Source organism: Cupressus sempervirens, chromosome 5 (genome assembly GCF_028749045.1).
Source record: "Cupressus sempervirens isolate cs-2001-9-10 chromosome 5, ASM2874904v1, whole genome shotgun sequence".
Classification (NCBI taxonomy): domain Eukaryota; kingdom Viridiplantae; phylum Streptophyta; class Pinopsida; order Cupressales; family Cupressaceae; genus Cupressus; species Cupressus sempervirens.
The window spans coordinates 1030224391-1030243564 of record NC_143122.1 but is presented as its reverse complement, the minus strand read 5'-3'; positions in this window follow the sequence as shown (position 1 = coordinate 1030243564).

Here is a 19174-nt window from a genome sequence, read left to right as displayed (position 1 = left end):
ATTAAAATATATCCAAGGAAAGATTAACCTTTCTAACAATTATGTCAATTATTTTCTCTAGTGTTCAACCAGCTCTAGTTTCCAAAGACATTATTCTATACCATCTATCAATAGTCCTTGATGACTCTACTCAGCATACATACTCCCCCATACAAGAAGCATCAGCATTTAATCCAAATAAACAATAGTGCTTTGTACTACTAGACTAATGCACTTTTTACATCATCTATTCAGAAGTAGGAAGTGGAATAATCCCAAGCATACCTCGTAAATACCCAAATGTATCCTTAGGAAAAGGATTTGTAAATATGTCTGCAATCAGCTCTTTTCTACTCACATATTCTAATATGATTTCTTTCTCTACAACTTTCTCTCTCAATATGTAATACATTATGGATATATTCTTAGTCTTAGAATGCAATGCAAGATTTATAGACATACTTACTATACTTGTGTTATCACAATGTATGATAATAGGTTATGAAAACTCTATCCCATTGTCTTTCAAAATCTACTTCATCCACATGATATGATTACAATTTTTTCTAGTGCTACATACTCTACTTCTATTCTAATCTATGAGATATAGTCTTGTTTCTTGCTTAGCCAAGAAACCAATCTTCCTCCAAGGTAAAATTCTCCACTATTGGTGCTCTTTCTATCATCCATATTGCCTACCTAATCTTCATTAATATATGCACATAAAGAAAAATCGCTTGATTTTTCATGCCACAAACCAAAATCAGGTGTACATTTCAAATATTTGAATACTCTCTTGGCTAGACATTATGCTAACTTGTGAAAGTACCATATCATTAGATTGATGAAGAGGATTTGAAGAAAGTATGATGAAGACATAGTTGATATGTAAGGTATTCAATGGGTACTTGAATGAGATGGATAATGATTATTTAATATTGGCTTGAATGTTTTATAATCATGTATTGTTGCAATGTATTGATAATCACAAGGTTAACCAAGTCACAAGGTTAATAAAGGGAGACTATATTCACCGAGTGACTACAGTATTACCTGAGGATTGTAAAGGAAGATGAACACAATGTTGCCTGAGTGAGTCAATATTAACTAAGTCATATACTTCCCAATTAAATGTAATGTTTACTAAGTGATAGTTGAATGAACAATTTTAGAAAATTGAAATTTGAGGCCAACTTTTGATGGAAATATAGAAAGTTTGAGAAGGTCTAATGCGAGAGTCAATGTTTTTTGCAAGGTCAATGATTAAGAAAATTCAAGAAGGATCTGATGAAGAAAATTGAAGAAAGATAAGGATAGACACAAAGCTCTATGTAAGGTTATATTTTCTATGTGTCTAAGTTCATTGTATGAAAGAATAATGTTGTAAAGTTAAGATCAATGATTCTGATTAAGCAAAAAAAGATGGAAGATTTGGAAGCATTCAGAAAACTATTTAAGGAGGGGAACAAGGAAATTCATGTTGTTGAGTTGATAATGATAGTTCCAAGTTGTTGTGAATCATATTTCAAAGAGGAGATCAAAGTACAAATTTGTTGAAGGAGAAGAGCTAAGTGTTGATCCAAGTGAACTAAGTAGAGCAAAGAGGCCAAAAGAAGAGTTAGTGAAAGATGGAATTAGTCGAGTAAATTACAAAGAAAGATAAAGAGAAAGAACAGAGATCTAAACAAGAAAATTTAGTTGTTATTATTAGCAAATCACTTTATACTATTACTATTTAACCATTGTAGTAGAAAATATCAAAAGTACCGAGTGGACCTAACAAGTCTATGAAAACTTATATGGAAATATCGATTAGTGGTATTTGTAAATCATTTAAATTGGATCATTCTTTTTAGTCAAGGTTAGGGAGTGATAAGGTCTAGATGATCTTGGTGAAATCCTCTAGCACGGTCACTTTAAAAAAGTGTATGTAACCTTTAACAAGTTTGTCTCTTGACAAAGATCACTTCAAAAGAGTGAAACTTAAGGGTTTGTCATTCTTGGGTGGTTTTTCCCTTAATAGGATTTCCACATTAAAAATCTTGGTGTCAAAATTGTGTGACTATAATTTGTGTTGCAAGTTGATTTAGATATTTTATAGTTTACTACAACTTGGTAATAACTAAGATATCACTAGGTAATTACTGGAAATTTATTGACAACCAGTAATGCAAGGAACAATTTGGTAATAGTTTGTAAAGAACTTGATGAATGAGTTAAGTCTTGAGTTGGATGTGTATATCAAGTAATTAAAGTTATAGTTATCATTTATGATGATTTGATGGAGTTGAAATGTTTGAAGTGAGTGTGAGAAAACTAGGCATAAATAATTGACCCACCCCTTGCCACCCCCACACCTATTATCTAACACTAGGGACAAAATTATCAATGATTCAAACCAAAATATTCTTGCAGAGTATTATCTCGAATCCATATCTGACACATATGGGATTCCTTCACATAAGAGAATGGTGACAAAAACACAAGAGAAGGCACTCAAAGTCTACAATGTTGCAATTCAATTCTATGAAGGAATAATCAACAAGAATTGGTTGAAAAAGCATAGATCGTGTTTATGTTTTTACACTATTAAGAAAAAAAATACTTAATACCAAGATAATAAAGATCACAATAACCTAAGGATTAGTTGTTGGAAATATAGATGGAGTTGTAATCACCTAAAAATGGTCATCTAGACTATTAGCCCCCTTCTCAGCATTTTGGTTAAATTAATTTAATCATTTATCTAGACCAAATTGCTAATCATCAATTTATTTGATTATAACCTATAGTTTGACTATGCTATCCTAAGTTCATTATTTGATTAAAAGAACATGTCTCCTTTTAATTAAATAAAACACCCCATTCTTCTAACCCACTTAAAGTGCACACATAAAGTCCTTTTTCTATTTTACAATTAAAAGAAAAAGCTTGTGAGACTTTTGTCTTATATGACAAGTCAACTTATATTCTATTGGTTAACTTGTGTGTGCACATGGATCGCACCTATTTTTGAATTCCACCGTTGATCATCCACCATCTTCATCTTGATCTCTACCATCTGTATGACTTTAAAAGGGAGAGAGCTTTCCCCCTCAAAGGATCCATCCATCTTTTGAATATTGTTATGCTGTAGGTTTTCTAACAGGTTTCTTGGGAGCTTTGTGGAGAACTTCTCACCCCTTGTCTGCATTCTCTCATTCCATAATATTAGCATAAGATCATATGCCATTCTTAGCATAGTTGCATGTTAGTTTAGCTTTCATTCTTGCAATAATCTCACATAGCTTAATATTTGGTTTTGTAATACTCTCATTCATGATTAGAATAGTTGTACTTTGCATATTCATTCTAGTGTAGTCTTCATATTCGCATTCTTGCTCTTGTCTCAAAGAACCTCCCGTTGCATGGTTTACTAGCAAGAAGATTATCTCTAAGGCTCGGTTGAGAGCCTTCAAACTTGAAACAATACCTTCTTGCTCTCCGTGGATAGGGAGCTCTAAGATGGCATCCAAGCATTCCAACTCATGGAATCATTTGGATAGAAGGGTTTAGAGCGTGACACAAATCAAGTGTACATTTTTGGCGCCCACCATGGGGCTAGACTATACGTTTTGCCCTACATTTTCTTATTTTTGCTTGCATTTCCCTTACTGCTCTGCATTTTTTCTTTTTTTTACAGTCACAGTGTTGGGCGACATTTTTCCAGTATCGCACAACAATTCACAGTACTGTCATGTGACATTTTTATGGAAATAGTGTCACACTTGAAGCCTACATACTATCGCCCTCTATGCAAAACTCTATCGTACGGCTGAAGAAAGAGTATCGCTTGGACATAAATTGTCACAATTGTATACTGTGATGTATTGCACAACATTTGTTCAGCAAGAAAAATATCGCCTGGCATTTTTATTTTGCTCGTTCCTTGAGGGATTGGATCAAATTTCTTCTTAGCTGGCTGACTGTTGTTTTTAAGCAAATTTCTAGGCTATTTTACAGAGGTTTAATTCACAGTTTTTGTGACTATTTCAAGCTAACTTGTGGGCTAACAAGTTGTGATTGCAGGTTGCCATCTTTGTGAAGAAAAAATTGAAACCTTGCATACAAAAGAATGCATGTCAAAGCTTCAAATGCGTAAGGGCTACTAACATTGTTTGCAGGGCTGCCCAAAGCATAAAAACCTAAGTTTGCTTAATTTTTGTTTCCATGTGCGGCATTGAATAATTGTTCATTTTTATAGGCACATAAAACTTGTGATTGGAGTCTTTTGGTAATAGGAGAGTATGCTCTTCACCCTCGTGGTGAATTAGAAATCTTGACTTGCCATTTGGTTTCAAAAGCAAGGGGTAACTAAATCTTCCTGGAGTGTTTGGGAGAAAACGATTGGAATAGGAGAGTATGCTCTTTACCCTTGTGGTGAACTAGAAATCTTGACTTCCAAAATTTTATCCACTTTGTGTAGTTAGAATCCTTTAGAGGGCCTGCTCTAGGACACCTGAGAGGAATGACCCAAGTGGGGACAAGCCGATTACCTGGCCCTTCCAACCCACTATAACCTCAAGGCTACCAAGGACACAAAACTTTGGTAGACGTAGTGTTTGTCTTTGCCTAGTGTGATCGCTTATGGGATTTCGACCATAGGGAGATCACTAGACAAGAATGCTTAAGGTACTTCTGTGATCGCGAGATCGGTTACTCATCACAAGGTGAGGTTTCCCATAATTGGGAGCAAGAGGAACACTATGAACAAAAGCCCAATCTAAAAACCCTAAGTTATTAACTACCCTTTTTAGCCGCTCAACTTCTCGGTGCAAGGATCGATCCTAGTGGACTACCTGGATCACCTCAAGATTTACACTCACCATATGTGTTCCTTTGGTTGTGCTTATGGCACTTCCATGACAAAGCCAATATCTCTTGTGGGAAACCACTTGGTGTGAGTCAAAGGAGCATCAAGCGTGGGCCAAGTTGTTGAGTAATGAACTATGACTCTAAGGTAGATTGCTTGGCTATTGTTTTCAATGTTTTGACCAATGTTAACGTTCTTGTAACATAAAAATTCTGAAAAAAAGTTCTTAGGAAGGTTGTTCTGATATCCCAAATGCATATTGACAAGGTTGTTTTTACCCTTGATCAATTGTTTTGAGACATGTTAAAACACTTACTATTTGCAAACCTTGTTGTTTACTGATACAAACTGAAATGAAACATTGTCTGATTGAAACAACTGTCTAATTGACAAATTGAAATGAAATTTAAACCAAAAATTGACTTTTTTTGCACAAAACTGGCACGTTGTCACACGCTTTCATGAGAAATATCACGCGACATATTTTTACAAAAATTCTGTCACATGTCAGTTCTAAATACCGTCGCACTGCCAATAAAATTCTGTCGCATTCAGTACAATAATCTATCGCCTGAACAAAAAGTGTCACACCATTCTTGAAATTCTGTCGCACGACACTATTTTCTGAACTTATGTCGCCCTTCTTTTGAGAAAGTATCGCCTAGAGTTATTTTGGGTCAAAAACAGAGTTTGCAATTGGATTTATTTGGTCTAAGGAGCGTCATGTTGGTCACCCTTGATCCTAGCTACGTATCAGTGTGTGAAGAATTCGTCCTAGGTTGAAAAGATGGGTTTAGTCCGTTGAATGTAAGTCTTGAAACATCTTGATGAATCACTTGTCAAAATTCAGCTATTATTTTATTCTAGCTATCTACTATTGAGCTTCTTGCTCGTTCACTCGACTTGAGTCACTTGTGTTGTAAGATCTTGAGAACTGTTTGAAGAGCCATCTATCACATTTTGACAAGTGACTAGTCCTGATCGTAAAAGCTTCAAATTCGGCTCGCTTTTCTTGTCCTACTAAACAAAGACAACTTTTTTACATGCTGGTCACAACTAGATATCAAGTTGGTAACGATAGCCACAGGCCTTTTGATTTCAAGCAATTGGAAACACCACCCAAACATCTTCACAAACAACCTTGTGATAAGAATCTCGAATTTACTCAAACACAAACGGCTAACGTTCGACACAACCCACTTTATAGTTTTTAAAATCCATTTGGTACACCCTTTGAGACACCCAAGGATATGAGTGGTATAGTCACTATGGTTCACCCTGATGAAATTAAACGTCGCTTAGAAGAACAAGCACATGAAACCCAAAAGAATTTGGAGGCTATATACGCTATGGAGAGAGAAAATCAACAAGTTGAAACTGACAATCAGGCACGCTATGAAGGATATAAAGGAGCTTGTCCTTCAAATCCTTTTGAGAACAATGATGGTAATCACATGCCTCCAAGGACTCCTAGAGCTGCCACTGGCGCATGTCCTTCACCTAAACCATCTCATCATGATAGTGATGATGAAGTAACTAGCAAAGACGTGATCAACTTTCAACAAGATGGCTTTGCCCAAAAACTAATGCTCAGAGCTTTAGAGGAAAATGGAGACCAATACTTCCGATACATGGTAGCTAGGGCATGGAAACTCCCTCAAGGTTTTAATGTTGAACATAATATTCCAAAACGAGAGCCCACTGAGGCTAAAATCTTAAGGGAAGAAATACAGGAACTAAGGAAACAATTTGCACAACTGCAAACTTCAAAAGAGCCACCTAAGACATCATTTGTTGAATCAATTTGCGCTCTTCCATTTGATAGGAGTCTATACATGCTGCCATTTCCTAAGGATATAGAGGTTCCTAAGTATGACAAATATGATGGAAATGGTGACCCTCATGACCATGTGAGACATTTCTATGCTATTAGCATGGACTTTATGCATAAAGACACCTTTCTTATGCATTTTTTCCCTAAAATTCTAAGAGGACAAGCTATGGAATTGTTCACAAAATTAAGTCCTCCTCTTAAAAAATTTGATGAACTTGTGCAACGCTTCATCTAGCAATATTCATACAAAAATTAACATCTTGTGACTGTGTTAGACTTATGCAACATCAAACAAAAACCAGGAGAATCTTTTGCAATATACCTTCAACGATGGAGATCTTTATACTCTCGGTATCCTCAGCAAGTGCCTAAGGCTGAAAAAAATGACATTTTTGTCAATGCACTTGTACCTGAATTATACTTTGATCTAAGAAAATAGTTATTCACATCCTTCAATGCCATGGTAGAAAGTGCATATCGCATTGAGGATGTTGCTATCAAAAGAGGTGACATTGCCATAAACAAGGATAGAGTTAACAATGGAAACGGTAAAGACAAAGGCAAACCTTGGAACAAAAACAAGTATGTTGTCAATGACAGAGTAGTGGACACTCCTAAGACTAAGGAGCCTACATTTAACCTTTCCAATGCAATCTATGCAGCAAAGAAACAAGAAGGTTCAAAACCACAACCCTTTGACAAAGGCTCTAAATTTTTGAAGAAGCGACGTGTTTACACACCTATGGTTGAACCTTATGAAGTGGTTTTAAAAACCTTAATTGCAAAAAAATTGGCTACCTTACCATACAACTCACATCCTTACAATCCACCTGTTAGACCTCCATGGTGGAGAGAAGATCATACTTGCAACTATCACCGAAGTAAAGGACATAACACAGAGAATTGCTTCAAACTCAAAGATGTAATTCAAGACCTCATCGAAGCTGGCAAAGTTGTTACAGATGGCCTTGTTAAGAATACTGATCATAAGGCTTTCCAAAAACCATTACCTGAATACAAAAAGGGTGAGACCTCATGGGTAGCTGCCAAAAAGAATCATGACACCAAAATCTGTTATGCTTACGCTAACACTGATAATGTTATAGGCATGCTTGAGCCCGTTGAATACATATGTATGGCAAGCTCCAACAATGATAAATGGCCAAATTATGATGCTGAAGATGAATGACCAAGAGTGGCCTTAAGGACATGATCCACTCCTCAAGATCATACTAATACTAGACCCAGGGTGGTACTCCGAGTGGTTGAGTCTTCATCTTCTCAGGGTGAACCACTTAATGTTGTCACTAGGGGGCAATCTAAGGTTGTCCTAAAAGTTGCTAATGATCCTAAAAATGCTTCATCATCTAAGCAACCAATTACTTCCAAGATCGCCAACTATGATCTTGTTAGCCAACTACAATGCACACAAGCACAAATTTCCATTTTCGAATTGCTAGAGTTATCTCCTTTGCACAGGGATATCCTTGAGAAAGCTTTATGTTCTGCCAATGTTCCCACAGATATTGATGCGGAAAAATTCCAAGCTATGGTGAACCACATCTCCTTGCCTCACTATCTTACCTTTTTTGAAGAAGATGACTGAGCTCTTAGTCATCCCCATAACCTTTCTCTTCATGTCGAAGTTCAAATCTTTCGTACCTGCATCCACCGAGTCCTGATAGACAATGGTGCAGGGTTAAATATCATTTCGTTCAATGTAATCCAATAGTTGGGCATGTCTAAATTTTCCATCGATCCTAAGCGCAAGATCACTATAAAGACCTATGATGAGGTCGAAAGGCCTTCTAAAGGTCTAATTGTACTTCCAATTAGAGTTAGTCCAATTGAGAAAAATGTCATTTTCCAAGTCTTAGACATACCACTTGCATACAACTTGTTGTTGGGACGGTCATGGATTCACGATATGCAAGTAGTACCCTCTACATATCATCAGTGCATTAAGTTCCCTTTTAATGGTACTGAAGTAGTTGTCCCTGGTGACAACTCCATGTTTATCAACACATTATCTGCTGCTGAAACGCTAGTCCCGCACAATCGCTCTTCTCATGAGCTAGCACCATCTTTCACAGAATGTGAAAAAAAACTGAAAATGATGAGCCTTGGTATGGGCGAGTACACTTTGGACTCTATTTCTGCCTTACCAATTTCCCCTCGGTCCTATGGGAAACCAGCTATTGCAAAGAAGTCTTCTACTTCTGCTATGACACTTTTTGGTGCTTTTGTGCAATCTTCCATACCACTAGAAGCAGAGAAGGAAGAACAAGCCATTAGAGACTAGATCTACAGAGAAGAGGAAGACGAGGATGTTATAGTGACTACTATTTCTCCTAAAAAATATGGAAAGGGCTATAAATTTTTGACAAAAATGGGCTACCAGGGCCACGGGTCCTTAACTAGTTGTAAGAACACTCTAGTTGAACCTTTAAGTCACACTCAAGGTCATGATGCTCAAGACACTGCTGGTCTAGGCTTTGGGCTAAACAATAATATACCAACCTATGATCAAACATTTCTCATGTCTAGTGAATCAGAGGATGATGACTCTCCTGTAATTGCTACTACTACACAAGACAAAGACTTTGTTCCTCTCACTTCCCTCCTTTGGGGAGAAGAAATAGTGACTGCTAATAATGGAGAAGCTTCTACCTCCCAACAATAGGAACAAGAAGGGTCTACTTCTGAGGACATAAATAAAGGACAAATTAGGTAGAATATTGCTCATCTCATAGCTAGGGGTCAAAGTACAAATTCTCATGAGTATGAGTGGGAAAGCCTCTCTGATGCATCTTGTGAGCTAGGGGTGGATGTCATTCATTCCTATGCAACCCAACCCGATGTAGTTGAATGGTCTAGTATGGGGTCAGATGAGTTTGACTCACAACATGTCTCAATGGATCACACTAGTTTCTCTAGGACTACTCCTGAGTTGGACTCCTTTGCGACATTTTCTATAGGCTCAACTTCACAAGTCACCAGAGATGACTCCTTCCATGTCAATCACATTGAAACTTCTCCCTCACTCTCGCTAATTCACCCAGATCTCATAGATTGGTCTATCCAAAATCAAAGACCTAAAATACGGTCTTTCCAAAATGACTATGAGATCGCTTGTTATCTGAATGCAATTGAACCCGTCATTTCTTCCACCAGTGAACCTACGGTTAACATGATGGAATCAGATATCAAGTACCTCAGTCAAAAAATTAAAAGGAAAAATAAGCGATCAGATGGCAAAAACCACATTGTGGCGGTGTCTGATCCTCAAAAAAGTAAAAATAAAGGCATATCTAGTGGATGAGGTACTTGGTAGTCTACCAAGCTATTTCCAGGATAGATCTTCAATTCTCGTTGAACCTACACAACCTATCAACTTGGGAACAGAAGAATGTCCTCAAATTATCCATGTAGCTCAATCTTTGTCAAACGAAGAAAAGACATAGTTTGCTCAATTCTTCCAAGACAAGAAGGTCAACTTCGCATGGACATACTTTGATATGCCAGGGCTTGATACAGATCTCATCATGCATCACTTATCAATCTCACCAGATGTCAAGCCTATCAAACAGAAGTTGAGAAAAATGCATCCACATGTGGCCCTACTAGTCAAGACAGAGTTAGAAAAACTATTGAATGCAAACTTCATTAGGGCCATTGATTATGTTGAGTGGATTTCCAACATTGTACCTGTCTCCAAGCATGACAAATCCATACGAGTTTGTACTAATTTTAGAGATCTCAATAAAGCGTGCCCCAAGGATGACTTTCCACTACCAAACATCGATATGATAGTGGACATGACTACAGGTTATGAGATGTACTCGCTCATGGATGGATTTTTTGGGTATAACCAAATAAAGATCACTCCAGCAGACCAAGAAAAGATAGCTTTTACATCTGCATGGGGTACCTTTTGCTGGAATGTCATGCCTTTTGGGCTCAAAAATGCTGGCGCTACATATCAAAGAGCAATGACAACCATCTTGCATGATATGATGCATAAAAACATGGAAGACTATGTTGATGAAACATTAGCAAAATCAAAGAAACGAGACACACATCTCAAAGACCTTAGTTTGATATTGGACTGTATGGAACAATTCCAACTTAGGCTGAATCCAAAAAAATGTGCCTTTGGTGTCACTTCTGGAAAATTGCTAGGTTATATCATTTCAGAAAAAGGCATTGAGGTTGACCCTGAAAAGGTCCAAGCTATCATGGATATGCCTCCACCAAAGACAATTAGTTAGCTTAGAGGTCTGCAAGGATGGCTACAATCCATAAGAAGATTTATCTCTCAATTAGCCGATAAGGCTCAACCTTTCAATAAAAATTTGCATAAAGGATCTACCCATATTTGGAACAGTGACTGTCAACAAAGCTTAGATCAAATCAAAGGCTACTTGGAAAAATTGCCAGTTTTGATGCCACCCATTCTGGTAAAACCTTTGATTCTATACATTTTAGGTACGAATTCTTCTCTAGGAGCACTCTTAGCCCAAATTGATGAGATGGGTAAAGAAAGAGCCATATACTATATCAGTCGAACTTTGGTGGCTGATGAACTAAATTTTACAAGTATAGAGAAGGCATGCCTTGCTGGAGTTTTTGCCTCCCAAAAACTTGGGCATTATATGCTGGCCCATACAGTTCACTTGATTGCCAAGATAGACCCTTTGAAATATTTATTAAGTAAAGCTGCAATTACTAGTTGCCTTGCTAAATGGATGATGATTCTTTCCGAATTTGACATTCAGTATGTTGAACATAAGGCAATCAAAGGACAAGCCATAGCTGACCAGTTGGCTGACTTCCCACTTGAAGATGTAGCATCTATGCAAATTGAGTTTCCAGATGCCTTGATCATGAACATTGCTCACAGAACATGGAAGATGTTTTTTGATGGATCCCATACACAGAATGGAGCAGGAGCAGGGGTGTTGTTTGTTTCTCCTCATGGTTATACGATCCCAAAGTCCTACAAATTATTGTTCCCATGTACAAACAATATTGCAGAGTATGAAGCATTAACAAATGGGACCAAAATGGCCCTTGAATGGTGAATAACTGAGCTACACATCTATGGGGATTCTCAACTAGTTGTGAACCAAGTGAATAATGAATATCAAACAAAGGATGACAAGTTGATCCCTTATAAAAAGTTGATAGATGCTCTAAGGAATTATTTTACCTTTGTAACATTCCAACAGATTCCTAGAGCAGAAAACAAGGCTGTTGATGCTATGGCCACCTTAGCATCTATCCTCTAATTACAAGAACATGAATCGCGATTTGAGTTCCTGGTGGAAGAATTGCATCATCTAGCCTATGATTCCTCAGATAACCAGGTGATCTACACTGTTGTGGGTCACGATTTCTCTCACTATGTGGCTATTTTCTCCTACCTATGTGATCAAGTTATTCCCGAAACCCTCATGTGCAACCAAAAATGCCAACTCCTTCATAATGCCTCACACTACACTTTGGTCTCTAGTGAATTGTATAGGAAGGGTCTAGATGGAATGTTGCTTAGGTGTTTAGAGCTAGAAGAGTCTGAGAAGGCACTTTTCGAAGTCCACGATGGCATTTGTGGGGCACATTCTAATGGCCTTGCACTTGCCCAAAAACTGCTTAGGATGGGTTATTACTGGCCCACCATGCAAGCTGATGTTGTGCGCTATGCAAAGTCCTGTCAGAAATGTCAGCTCCATGGCAACTTGATACATGCTCCCGGGTGAGAGTTAATCCCTTCTATGACATATTGGCCATTTCAGCAATGGGCCTTTGACTTGGTAGGAAAGATTCATCCAAGCTCATCCAGTGGTCATAAATTCATCATCACAGCAACAGAGTATTTCACTAAATGGGTTGAAGCTGTACCATTATCTGCTGCTATAGGAAAACATGTTGCCCTATTTATACTGAATCACATCATTTGCTGATATGGTATCCCATCCTCTATTGTTATGGATAATGGAGGGCAGTTCAAGAATAAAGAATTAAAAAAGTTGTGCAAAAAGTTTCAAATTAAGTAACACTGGTCCTCTATTTACTATCCCCAAGGGAATGGCCAAGCTGAGGCCTCTAATAAAACACTGCTGAAAATCCTACACCACACAGTTCACAAGTCTGGGAAAGATTGGCACTTGCAAATAAATCTGGCACTTTAGGCCTATAGAACCTCTATTTGTACTCCTCCAGGGGCTACACCCTTTTCTCTAGTCTATGGCTCTAAGGTTTTTCTCCTGTTAGAAGTCGAGATACCTTCCTTGCGCGTCTCCTTACATGGGTTAAAAACTGATGAAGACCATAGAGCTATGCGAGTACAAGAATTAGAGACTCTTGATGAATGTCATAAGGCTACTTTTGATCACATGAGGGCTTATCAGAAATGCATGTCTACACAATATAACAAGAAGGTTCACCCTCGTGAGTTCCAGGTCGGTGAACTCATGCTTAGAGAGAATCCAAAAAATCAACAACATCAAGAGCAAAAAGGGAAATTTGAACCTAACTAGTTGGGTCCTTACATTATCATAGCAGCATTTGGGTTTGGTGCTTATCAATTGTCTACTTCAGAGGGGGAAGAACTTGCAGAGCCTATCAACATCCTACACTTGAAGGAGTTCTATACTTAAGAGGCTTGTCGCTTAACTATCTTGTATATATCTATCATCCTGAAAAAATCCTAAAAAATCAGAAAATGCCCTAAAAAAAATGGTCATCTTAGTTAAAACCTAGCAATAGGCACTTTGATGTATCATCAAAAAAATACAAAAATACAAAAAAAAAAAAAAAAAAAAAAAAATTGAAAAAAGTCCTGAAAAAAACCTGTCAAGTGGTGAAAACCTGGAAACAAGCGCTACTTGAAACCCTCGCACCTATGTCTATTAGTCTCAATCATCCATTTCACTACACATTTCCTAGCTTGGAATTGTTTCTTGTCCTCATCTCGGGGGCATAGCTACTTAGCCTATTGAGGTATTCTTGTGCATTAGGGTTTCTTTGACAACTCACAAAATAGTGTTTCTCAACACTACCCCCACCCACTTTGACATCAAGTGTTTTTCAACACTTTACAGATAGTTTACCTACAGTCTCCAATGTCACAATATTTTTCACTATCAGAATCAAGTCTTGAAGAAATGGCCAAGTGACTTGCACACAAGCACTTTAACACTTAAACAATTGAGCTATGTTGATCTTTATCTACTTTGTGTGCTGTCTATGATGATTTCTTTGCCATGTGTTCCCTCCCTAATAGTCTTTCGAGGATGTCATTGACTAGAAGACTAGGGGCATGGGACATATTTTCTTGATTTCTGCTTATGGGTATACTTTTGCTTATCTATAGTGTTGTAAGCATTTATGTTGGTCCTATTCAACATGTTGACTTACAAATGTATCATCCTTGACTATTTTGCAAGACATCACTCAAGGTTTATCCTAGAACTTATGACTTGATACATGTGTAATCTTGCTAAATTAAACTTAGGGAATCTAATCGTGTAGTTATCTTGACTTACATGTCTCTAATGCTTAGATTGGATTTCCACATACCTATCTAATATCGATCATATTCATATCCTCATAGTTATACTAGTGATGGTTGTATGATCTCATGATGTCCCTAATAAACGCTCAATGATGAAATTAAGAGTCTAAATGTTATGAGTTTCTTACTGGTAAACCACTTTGCATAGTAGCTTGCATTTTAGGTTCATGTCATTTTTTTCTAGTTGCACTTTCCTACATGTGGGAAGAGCTCTCTCTCTTCATCTTTTTCATGGACATATCAGCTAGTTGCTTTTATCTTTCACTTCTGCATGTCTTTTCACCTTCTTAATCTTTCGCTACATTTCTTTGCTATCCTGTCATCACAAGGGGTTAATCCAAAAATCATCACATACGATCTATCCAAGTGTCACATTTTCACAAAAACATTTAAGTCTATACCATCCATATGAGAGATCAAAATCAATATACATAAGCATATACACATACATGAAGTGAAAACTAAAACTAAAACATCACATGAAAGCTGAAACATACATTTTTGAGACAAGTACACAAGAATATCGATAAACCCAGTATCTCATATATATATCAAATGTGTCATGGTACATATACAAATGTGAGATCCAAAATCTGGATATATGTCTCAAAAATACATGAGGTACAAATCAAAACACAATGTCATGTCTGACCGCTACCCTTTATGGCTGGTGTTGGCCCTAGTTGAGGAGCCTGTCTCCTATCCGGTGCCTGCACTGCACCCTCTGATCTTCCCGCTCACTCCGAATAATCAGGAAAACCCTGTCCTGGTGGTACCACACTCCTATAGGCAGCATAATAGTATGCAACTCATGCACCATGATGCACTGCCTCTCGCCTCGCAGTATCTTGCTCTCGGTGTAGCTCATCTTCTCATGCTCGCTCATCCATCAACTGTTGATCTCATACTACAATGGTCACCCAAGCTACCTACAGCTCTGCCTCCAAGGCACGGATCCTCGCACCTTGCTCCTCTCCTCTTGCTGGCTACTCTGCAGGTGCCTCTACCCTCACCACTCACCATCTCCTCAGGGGCACCTCCTCCTCTCCACCATCATCACCATCAGACCCTGATGACTCCTCCCCCTCCTGCATTGCCTACGCTTGCATCCTCCTCCACCCTACTCGGGAACTCTCCCCCTCCATCTGCCTACCACCTCTCCCCCTCCCTCTCCCTCTGCCTCCTCCTCCTCCACCGCCACCTCCACCTCCCACTCCTGTAGGTGCTACATCTGGGTGTGTGAACTAGGGGAATGGATTTCTCTGCATATCATAAAGATACCCCAGATCAGCCCCTACATCTACCACATCTGGGCGATAATCCTAGGGAGTCGCCACTAGTGCTGCAGTATCCTGAACTATTGTCTGATAGTCCAGCATCAGTAGCCATCCCAATCCCTCATCTATGCGCATCTGAGCATAGGTAGTGGTCTCCATTGACACCACCTGTCGCTCTACAAACTGTTTCCATACGCGACTGATCACAAACTGCTCCAAATTGTCTACCCTCCGACCCACCAGTGGTCTGCTATACCGCATGTAGTCTAACTCCCATGAATCTGACCAATGCTGACACTCTCAGTATGGTCACCATGTGAATGCTATCAGCTCATAAAACATGCGTCGGTAATAGGTTACATCTCCACTATGCCTCTATGGGATGAAACCTCTATAGCAAAAAATATACGGTTGGCTGCGCTCTCACGACTGCACCCATGGTCGGATCACAGCGATGTGCTCCCAAGCCCAGATCTGCGCTAACACTGCTCCGCATGCCCATGACCCACCCTCATGGTATACTATCTCATGAAGCTCATGGTACATCTCTACCAATATAGCAGGCCTCCATGCCATCCTACGTGGTTGGGAGATCAGATCATATACCAGTCGACCCCATCCTAGTGGAAAGCCCTTCTGGCCTGGGTCTGTCACCAGGGCCTGGGCTACCAAAGAGCATAAGAAGTTGGGAAAAGGATAATCATATATGTACTTAGTCATCAATCTCTCCCAACTTAGGTGATGGTCCAGAATGGTCACATCCTGGAAAAGCTCCTGCACTCACGCTCGCCCCTCTGTCGGGGTCGTATCATAGTACACCTGTGCCATCACCAAACTTAACATCAGTACACCTGGCATCCAACATCGAAATGGCTAAATCAACAAACTACTAACCAAGTAACTTACTAGCTTGCGGTGGCATGGCACTCACAGAATGTGATATACGTCCTCCAAGGTAATCGATGCCTCGTCAGTCGATAAGTGAAATTTGTATGCTCACTATGCCACCTCTCTGCTAGCGCAGACAACAAATTATGGTTTGCTCGAATATGGTGCATCCATACAACCCAACACAAGCCCATAGCCACTAGCGCAGTCTGCTCCTCATTGCTCAAATGCTCCACAACATGCAAACCAACCACCCTGGGAGCTCTAATCTGTAATGCTAGGAATATCTCCTGTTCAGATAAAACAAGCAATCATCAGTAATAGTCACATGATGAAAACAAGCATTAAGAAAAACAATAAAACTAGTTTTGCGACACTTTTTACATAAAGAGTGCGACACATTTTTGAAATAGTGTCGTGCGACACTTTTTACATAAGGAGTGCGACATTTTGCACCACGTCGTGCAACATTTGGGTATGGCCGACACGACACATTTTTCTGAACGGTACGATACATTTTTTGGAAAAAAGTGTTGCACGACAATTTTTCCAAGCCCGTGCGATACTTTAAAAGTATCACGCGACTTTTTTTCAAATAACTTAAAAACGTGCGAAAAAGCTCACAAAAAGCTCGAAAAAGTGACAAAAAGGTAGTTACTTACCGATGCCCCATATCGCTCTAGCCAGTTGTGCAACCGGCTGCGCTCGAAACGATGTCGATGAAGAGGAATGTTTGCCTGAGCCATGATGCTATGTGGACCACACAAAATCTCTCAAATCACAAAAAGACAAATGAATAGTGAAAATGACACTTGGACCGCTTTTATAGCCTCCAACCTCATTTTGACCTAATTTTCAAACTCCTTGGAATTGCGTAAAAATTGCACCCCTAGCTAATTTTGACATCCTAGATCCATTTTCGGGATTGAAATCAAAATCCAAGTTCATCTTGATAGTCAAAATCGCATTTTAAAATTTTACCTTCTTCTGAGCAGTTAGCTGACCGTTTGAGGTCTAATCTTTGAATCATCGCTGGGGCATCTTCATTTCTTCATGAATTCATCATTTCTATGCTTCATATCTACTTCTATTCACCTTTTCACATCTAAATCCTCTTTCTACTCAATTTGACCTAATTTTTATGATTTATCTTTTGCAGTCAACTTTGGTCAAACTAGGGCATTTTATCAATTTCTTATAGTCATTCTTGGGTTCTAATAATTTATCTATCATATCAAACATTTCTATATCTTGATTTTCTCATGTCTAGCTACTTTCTGCTTCCTCTTACCTCATTTTGATTTCGATCTCGAGGGGGCAGAAATACTCTATTGCTGATTGTTATAGCTATCTATTTCTTAGGAGCATTTGTTTGACCTTATCACTTGCTCTCGATCTATTCGCTTTGCTAGATGTTAGAATTCTTTTCAGATCCTAACATCATCTTCCTAATGTTCAGTACTACCGCTATCAGGCTATGCATTCAGGACTTGCTATCTATTTCTGCATTTCATTCTTTGGAATCAGATATCTATATCTATCATCACCTACTTGGCTTCGATTTTCTTTGACATAATGTGTTCCCAGATCGATCACGCATTAGTAAAAGGGGGGCAAATGTAATCACCTAAAAATGGTCATCTAGACTATTAGCCCCCTTCTCAGCATTTTGGCTAAATTAATTTAATCATTTATCTAGACCAAATTGCTAATCATCAATTTATTTGATTATAACCTATAGTTTGACTATGCTATTCTAAGTTCATTATTTGATTAAAAGAACATGTCTCCTTTTAATTAAATAAAACACCCCATTTTTCTAACCCACTTAAAGTGCACACATAAAGTCCTTTTTCTATTTTATAATTAAAAGAAAAAGCTTGTGAGACTTTTGTCTTATATGACAAGTCAACTTATATTCTATTGGTTGACTTGTGTGTGCACATGGATCACACCTATTTTTGAATTCCACTGTTGATCATCCACCATCTTCATCTTGATCTCTACCATCCATATGACTTTAAAAGGGAGAGAGCTTTCCCCCTCAAAGGATCCATCCATCTTTTGAATATTTTTATGCTGCAGGTTTTCTAACAGGTTTCTTGGGAGCTTTGTGGAGAACTTCTCACTCCTTATCTACATTCTCTCATTCCATCATATTAGCATAAGATCATATGCCATTCTTAGCATAGTTGCATGTTAGTTTAGCTTTCATTCTTGCAATAATCTCACATAGCTTAATATTTGGTTTTGTAATACTCTCATTCATCCTTAGAATAGTTGTACTTTGCATATTCATTCTAGTGTAGTCTTCATATTCGCATTTGTATCCTTGAGGGATTCATTGAATACACTTGAATTCTTGCTCTTGTCTCAAAGAACCTCCCATTGCATGGTTTACTAGCAAGAAGCTTATCTCTAAGGCTCAGCTGAGAGCCTTCAAACTTGAAACAATACCTTCTTGCACTCCATGGATAGGGAGCTCTAAGCCAGCATCCAAGCATTCCAACTCATGGAATCATTTGGATAGAAGGGTTTAAAGCGTGACACAAATCAAGTGTACAAGAGTAACTTAGGAGGGGGGGGTGAATTAGTTACCACAAAAACAAATCAATAGATCCCTTAGATGTCTGATAAACTAGTTACTATTGTCACTCGATAATCATGTTGTAACTTGGTAGATGCAGTGTATGTTAACTTATTGCTTATCTTTAAGCATTCATAGTGATTAACATGCAAATATAAAATAAATAACATGAACACATGAG